This window comes from Vicia villosa, linkage group LG2, assembly GCF_029867415.1.
Source record: "Vicia villosa cultivar HV-30 ecotype Madison, WI linkage group LG2, Vvil1.0, whole genome shotgun sequence".
Classification (NCBI taxonomy): Eukaryota; Viridiplantae; Streptophyta; class Magnoliopsida; order Fabales; family Fabaceae; genus Vicia; species Vicia villosa.
Genome location: NC_081181.1, coordinates 79,001,973 through 79,009,395, shown reverse-complemented (window position 1 = coordinate 79,009,395; position 7,423 = coordinate 79,001,973). Strand labels below are relative to the sequence as shown.

General features: G+C 28.0%; 1 long non-coding RNA gene across 2 annotated transcripts; it reads right to left on the bottom strand.

Annotated features, from left to right (window-relative positions):
- Positions 1-4,429: 4,429 nt before the first annotated feature.
- On the bottom strand, positions 4,430-6,593 carry LOC131646322 (uncharacterized). Of its 2 annotated transcripts, XR_009297415.1 has the most exons (5): positions 6,086-6,590; positions 5,765-5,833; positions 5,249-5,665; positions 4,658-4,738; positions 4,430-4,554 (listed from the first exon to the last, which is right to left on the bottom strand). It is a non-coding gene; the product is annotated as an uncharacterized LOC131646322 (long non-coding RNA). The 2 variants fall into 2 exon arrangements; XR_009297416.1 differs by lacking the exons at positions 4,430-4,554; positions 4,658-4,738 and adding an exon at positions 5,031-5,154 and having other exon boundaries at positions 6,086-6,593.
- Positions 6,594-7,423: the final 830 nt, after the last annotated feature.

Genomic DNA, 7,423 nt, shown 5'->3' with positions numbered 1-7,423 from the left:
GACTGATGAAAACTATTCTTTGCAAAAATATCTTAAACATTTTATATTTATCTTAATGTTTCAATTAATTTAACCAATAATGATTTTGACACAAAAACTCTAGAAAATCTTAAATAATTTATTGAGACAAATGTTTACCAAAACTTGCAAATTACAAACATTAAAATTGTATCTAAGACTATATTTTATCTAAATAGTCAAACCCTAGATTTTCACATTTGCAATATTTTTTTTTCCTTGAATAACTCATACATATCACCAGGCCAATCAAGGAAGAAAATTAGTAAACTCTTCGATCAGATCATCATGGCCTTTGAAAAGCAAATTAACCTATAAAAAACCAAGTACAAGAGTAACCAAGTACAAGAGTAATTGAGTATCACACAAAAAAATGAGAAATAAAAGACATAAGAGTATAGTTTTAGAAATTGGGTCATGCTAACATGTGTCCTTAGGGCACATTTTAAGGATATTATAAATAGAAAAAGTTAAATGTAATTAAATGCAATAAAGTCATATTTAAAGTTTCGATACATTAAATGCACGCGTTTCAAAAAAAATTTCTATAAATATCTCATTAACATGTGCCGGGCACATAGAAATTCAGTAATAAAACACATACCTCCCTCGTGACATTATCAGCTGTCTTTTTTCGTTCTCTAAACATTTTCAATATGTCTCGAAACAATGTAAAAACATGATGCTGATCTTCATGTTGAAATCGAGTCTACATTAAAAAAACATTCATTATTTAATTCCACATTAAAAAAAATTCATTATTTAATTCCATATTAAAAACATATATGATTGCAAAGAGTCCATCATACAACTTACCTTCACTTTAGACACATATTTTAAAGCATATTCAAAATCCACAGTTGGCTTCTTAGCTGTTGTTCCTTCCATCTTCTGTGATTTAAAATCCAAAAATTATTTATACTATTAGAGACACCAATAATAAAATACGAAACAAGAACATTGAGTTAAAATATAAAAAATAAAAACAAAAATTACAAACAAAATGTAGGCTTTCTAAAGATTAGAAAAGAAAAAGTTTCAACTTAGAAAATTAGAAATTCTAAATGTTTTATATGGAAAATTAGAAGGAAAATAATAGCAGGAAAAATTATTTGGTTTATTTCATAGTAATTTTAAACCTTAATCTCCCCTTACCCTTAGAATATAATATGAAGACCAAAGATTTAGAAAGCGATATTGAAAAAATATGAAGTGATTAAAATAATTCGCCATGAGATGATATTTATAAGAGAATAATGCGGAAATAAAGTGTTGACTAGATTTTTGTAATAAATACAATTAAATGAGTCTTGAATATATTTTGTAAAATAATATAAGAAAAAGATTTCAATTTAATTGAATTTATCGGTCAAAGATTATATGAATTATGTATACTATTTTATTTTAATTTAATTATGATAAATATGTATATTATTTTATGAGTAAAGACCTATTTTTGTCCCTCACAAATATTACATGAGTCAAATTAGTTTCTCACAAAAAAATTGACCCAACTTAATTCTTTACAAAATTTAACCGGATCATATTAGTCCTTCTGCTAATATTTTTCTCAAATCGGTTTTTTTTCTAGTTTTAAACCGTGATTGGACTGCCACGTTGGATTTTATTTATTTTTCATTTTTTAAATACTAAATTGATTTTTATTTTTAATTTCATTTTTAAAAAATTATAAATTAATAATATAAAAAAGCCAAAATTGTTTCTTATAAGGAGTTGAACTCAGGCCCACGTGGTTAATCTTTAACAATTCTAAATTTAAAATAAAAAATACAAAATTTGTATCAATATGGTCTCGAACCTAAGTCTCTTCAGATTAAATGACAGTCAATTTAATACAATAGAAATTGATTTGTCTATTTGTAAATGATAGTCACTTTACTAACAATAGAAATTGATTTGTCTATTTGTTATTGATAGTCACTTTACTAACCGTAGAAATTGATTTGTCTAGTTGTAAATGATATTCATCTTATTAACAATAGAAATTGATTTATCTAGTTGTAAATGATAATCACTTTACTAACAATAGAAATTGATTTGTCTTGTTATAAATAACAGTTATTTTACTAACAATAGAAATTGATTTTTCTAGTTGTAAATGATAGTCACTTTATTAACGATAGAAATTGATTTGTCTAGTTGTAAAGTGAAAATCATTTAACTTGAAGGGACTTGGATTTGAGACCTAATAGGTAAAAATATATATATATAGAATTTGTTAATATTAGTAGAAATCATGAAAATTACTTGTTTAAAAATTACTTTGTAAGAAATAATTTTGGCTTTTTTGATATTATTCATTGATAACTGTTTAAAAATGAAATTAAAATTAAAAATTAATTTAGTATTTAAAAAAAAAATCTAACGTGTCAGTTCAGTCACGGTTTAGAAGTATGAAAAGAACCGGTGTAGAAGTAGAAAAAATTGATTTGAGAAAAATATTAGCAGAGGGACTAATATGATCCGGTTAAATTTTTTAAGGGATTAAGTTGGGTTAATTTTTTTGTGAGGGACTAATTTGACTCGTGTAATATTTGTGAGGGACCAAAATGGATCTTCACTCTTATTTTATTAATATTCTAAGACGTTTATTTGCAAGATTAAAGGTAGTGCACTGACAGTGTAAAATAATTGTACATTGTCATTTAATTGGAATTCATCAATCACCCATCTCACATAATTTATTTAAAAATAACAATGTGACTTGACACTCAACATGGTCGTGATTGGTTGACAGTGTAAAATTATTTTACACTATCAATGTAAATTATGTTATAAAGAGAAAAACAGATATACATTGACAGTGTATATTAATATTTTTTTTTGAATTTAACTTAATATACACAAAATAATTATGTAGAGTTATTTTTTTTTGTGTATATTAAAGTACACAAAAAATTTTCATATTAATCTAGAGTTATTTTGCACAAAAAAATTATGTAGAGTTAATCTAGTGTAAAATTTTAAGAATATGACTTAATATTTTTTTGTGTATATTAATCTAGAGTTATTTTTGTCCTTTAATAAAAATATTCATATTATCCTTAGCTCTTCAAAAAGTACTTTGTTAGTCCTTTTTGACTAATTAATGACAAAAAAATTTAAAAAATTCGTCATTAATTTAATAAAAAGAACTAACATAATATATTTTGAAGAGTTAAAAAATTAATATAGACTTTTCTTAAATAATGAAAGCAAAGTAAATTTCAAAGTCAAGATACGGAATTAAAAGAGTATTAAACCTAAAAATAATTATTATGAAAACCATGTGTTTTCATTTATTAATTTTTATGATTTAAATTATTTAAAAAATTTAAAACATCTGAAGGATAAACACAACGGTCCTATCAATAAATACACTTATTACTTTGAATCCTATATCTGAAACAACTTTAGCTTTTGGTTGCAAATTAAATAACAAATTATTTTAAAAAAAAGTGGTCAATGTATAAATAATATTAATATTATAGATTTAATATCAATAACTTATTTATATTAATTAATAAATACATATAAATATTGTAAATTAGAGATCGAATTTTAGATAAACACTTTACACACTAGTACAAAAATGTTAATTTACACCCGTTTTTTATTAAATTTACACCCATTATTTTTAATAAAAATCGGGTGTATATCCACAGGGTGAGAAATGTCTAACGAATTTACACCCGTTATTTTTAACAAAAATCGGGTGTAATTGGGCGTAATTACATTTTTAATTACACCCTGTTTTATCAAAAATCGGGTGTAATTGGGCGTAATTACGTTTTTAATTACACCCTGTTTTAATAAAAATCGGGTGTAATTGGGCATAATTACGTTTTTAATTACACCCTGTTTTAATAAAAATCGGGTGTAATTGAGCATAATTACGTTTTAATTACACCCTGTTTTAATAAAAATCGGGTGTAATTGGGCTTAATTACATTTTAATTACACCCTATTTTAATAAAAATCGGGTGTAATTGAGCTTAATTACGTTTTAATTACACCCTATTTTAATAAAAATCAGGTGTAATTGAGCTTAATTATGTTTTAATTACACCCTATTTTAATAAAAATCTGGTGTAAATATGTTCTTAATTACCCCTTATTTTAATAAAAATCGGGTGTAAATACGCCATTTATAAATGAACAATTATATCTATTTACACCCTATTTCATAAACACCATTTAGTTATATTTTATTTTCAGTCATAATATTGTAAATACTATAAAATCATACGCATAAAAATCATATTTTAACTAAGTCAAAATATTTTTAATATTAACCAAAAAGTATACAAAATCATGGACAGTCATAATATTTCAAGTATTATAAAATCATACACATAAAAATTATATTTTAACTAAGTCATAACACTTTCTTCATATATAATTTTACGCCATGCTTGACGGTTAGCTTCGGTGCTCTAGAATCTTTGTGTTTCATCTAAACCCCATGATTACCACTTTCCTTAAGCAATTTCCCAAGTTTACCGCATTTCTTAGAAGTAAACTCCTTCAATACATCTACAACCAACAACCAAAGTTAATGTACACCATCATTTTCAATTATTATAAAAATAAAAATAAAAATAAAAATAAAATAAAAACATTATTAGCGTTATTGTACCTTCAATGCTGATCATATCTTGTATGCACATTCCGCTATGAAACAGGGTAGTCCCCAAAGCAAGATGAGCTTCATTGTTCTCTGCATAATAGAAACAAATGTATTTTGTATTTTGTTCCATTCTCTTATTGTGCTCTCTTTCTCAAGGCAGTTTTTGCAGCTCAATTCTTAGTTCCTGGCTCATAAATAAGAGTCATAACTCTTGAATTTGGACGGTCTTTAGTCGGAACTCTCACTCATTCGTTGCATTAGTGACTATTGTATCAAGATTGGATTGTCAATATTTCAAATTGGGCATTAAACACGAAGACTCCGTGGAAGAGATTCAAATTCTAATCGGTCACCTCGTCGAGAATAATCCAATCCGCCAGACCCACTTTTTCTCTTATGCAGAATAATCAAACTAACCATAAACTCCACAATCTATTATTTTTCTTTTCTTTCCCACTTTGCACAAAAACCTTCCACTGTGGCAACCTTTCCAACATTTCTTGTAACTATTAATCAAATAGAAAGACAAGAATAAAAACAAACACAAGGCATGCATGACAAAATTCCGATGTTTATCAAATTCAAACAAAAAACACAAACCTTCATCTGTTGAGCATACCCCTGTTGAATCTTGAGACTTTCATCAGTAACTTTATCAAGAAAAAGAAACCTACTAAACCCATATTTACGATCCCATTGAGAGAGGCTAACAAAAGACAAGGTAGCAAAAGCAGACAAAGAAATCTGAACAGGAACATGGTACGATTGAGTATGATCAGCATCACAGGTTGTCGACCAATCGAGAAGAAAGTGTGATAGAATCGGAATAAATTGCTGGCAACACAAATGAAACAAAATAGTAACATGCATGGGGATAAACAATTCCAGAGACAATTGAACCATGGATTAAGTTTGTATCACAGACTTGTAAGAACCAGTTGCTACCCGTAGTCCATCGCCACTCAGACAGCACTCGAACTTATCAAAAATAGAATCGTTTTCATATAAATCACAAAGCTGGCAAGTTCAATTCAAAACATAGTTAGTTATAACACAATAAAGCAGAAGAAATAAATTTAGACCTAATCATCCCTTATCCAACCACAAGAACCTAACCTTAGGTCTTAGATACTCATGAACCTGGTAAGTAGCAACAGGACCTGAATCCATATTAATGTCCCATAACTGATAAACAAGTCAAGAAGAGTATAAATGAGATGAAATTTCAAAGGAACATAAAAGCTAAATCATATTCATAATTCAGATAGCTTATGGAAAAATATTACAGTATTAATCTTTTTAGCAAAAATTGACTAATGGGATGCTGTTTGAAAGTTGAAGGATTTTGATTGACAAAATAAGGGGTCTATTTCTGAAGTTTAAAAATTTTGATAGCTTTAACGGAAGCATTGATTTTTAAATCGTAAAACTTCAAACCTTTAAAGTCATGTAATCACGACTGAGTATGTATCTTCCATCTTTCCCAAACTTTATGTCAGATATAGAAGCAATGATCTCGGTTTTACGCGAATCTTAATGCAGTACCAACCTAGTTTTTTTTTTGGATCATCAGGCTATCAGTTTAGGTTGGGTTGGCATATCAGAAGGTTAGGGTCGGCATTAAGCACTCACTTGTCAGTCAACGACAACTTGTAACAACTATAATAATATGAACTAAATAGTTAGTGTTCTACCAACAGCGATATGTTTATAGCACAGATTTAAAAAAATCATCAAGCTTACCTGTCAGATCTTCCATGTTTGCAGGTTTTACATCAACGAGATAGTTTTCTCCTCATTACTGCCAAGAACTATTGGACATTATACAAAGGATAGAAACATATACCAAAATAATAACTTTTCTATGCATTAAAGAGATGGCCTCTGCATCAATAAATTTATATGGAGATGAACTTCAATGGGAAGCCAACTTACTCTATCATGCTCTAGATGATGAAACAATATGGTACTATCTAAGTTTTCATATTTTTTACAACCTGCGCATCACATTGAGTAAACATAATCAAGCATTGAAGAATTATCCCAGATGATACTTCTAATTATATTATAAAGTTTTTTTACCACTCAAGATGCAATACAAATAGATCAAATGATAAATCTAGTACACAGCAGCAAGTAAAAAATCTAGAAGCTACAACTTCACAAAAGCCTACAAATTACCTCAACGTCTCTCTGAATTTCCGTTCTCCTCGTTAGTGAAGTTGCTTCACCACGACCAATACATGTGACACCGCACAATGAGAAAGCAATGCTTCATAATTTTATGTTTGGAATGGAGTCCTAGCAAGAATTGTCAATGCACATTGTTAATCAAATGAAAGAATCTATAGCAGTGCAGAAATTCTACTATTATATTTCCATGTACCTGACACGAAAAACAACTACAAGCATCCATCCGGTCCTTAGCATTTATTATTCTTCCTGCTCCTATATACAGAACAGAATTGAAGCTAGTTAAAGTTATATTTTCTTTATACAATTGAGATTGAGAGCATGGTAACTATTTAGAGAAATTCAAACTCCTTCCAAATTCACACTCTGTTATTACAATTAGTGTTCTGAGAGTATAGCTTCACTAAAAAACGTCATTGCCACCATATGCTTCACGGCCTACACTACCACATCTGTGTTAGGGTTGTTATAATCATGATTTCTCCAAATCGTGTAAGAAATCTGAGAGTATAGCTTCCTAAAAAACGTTATTTGTAACAATTAAGGAATATAGAACCACTACTGCCTAAGCATACATGATTT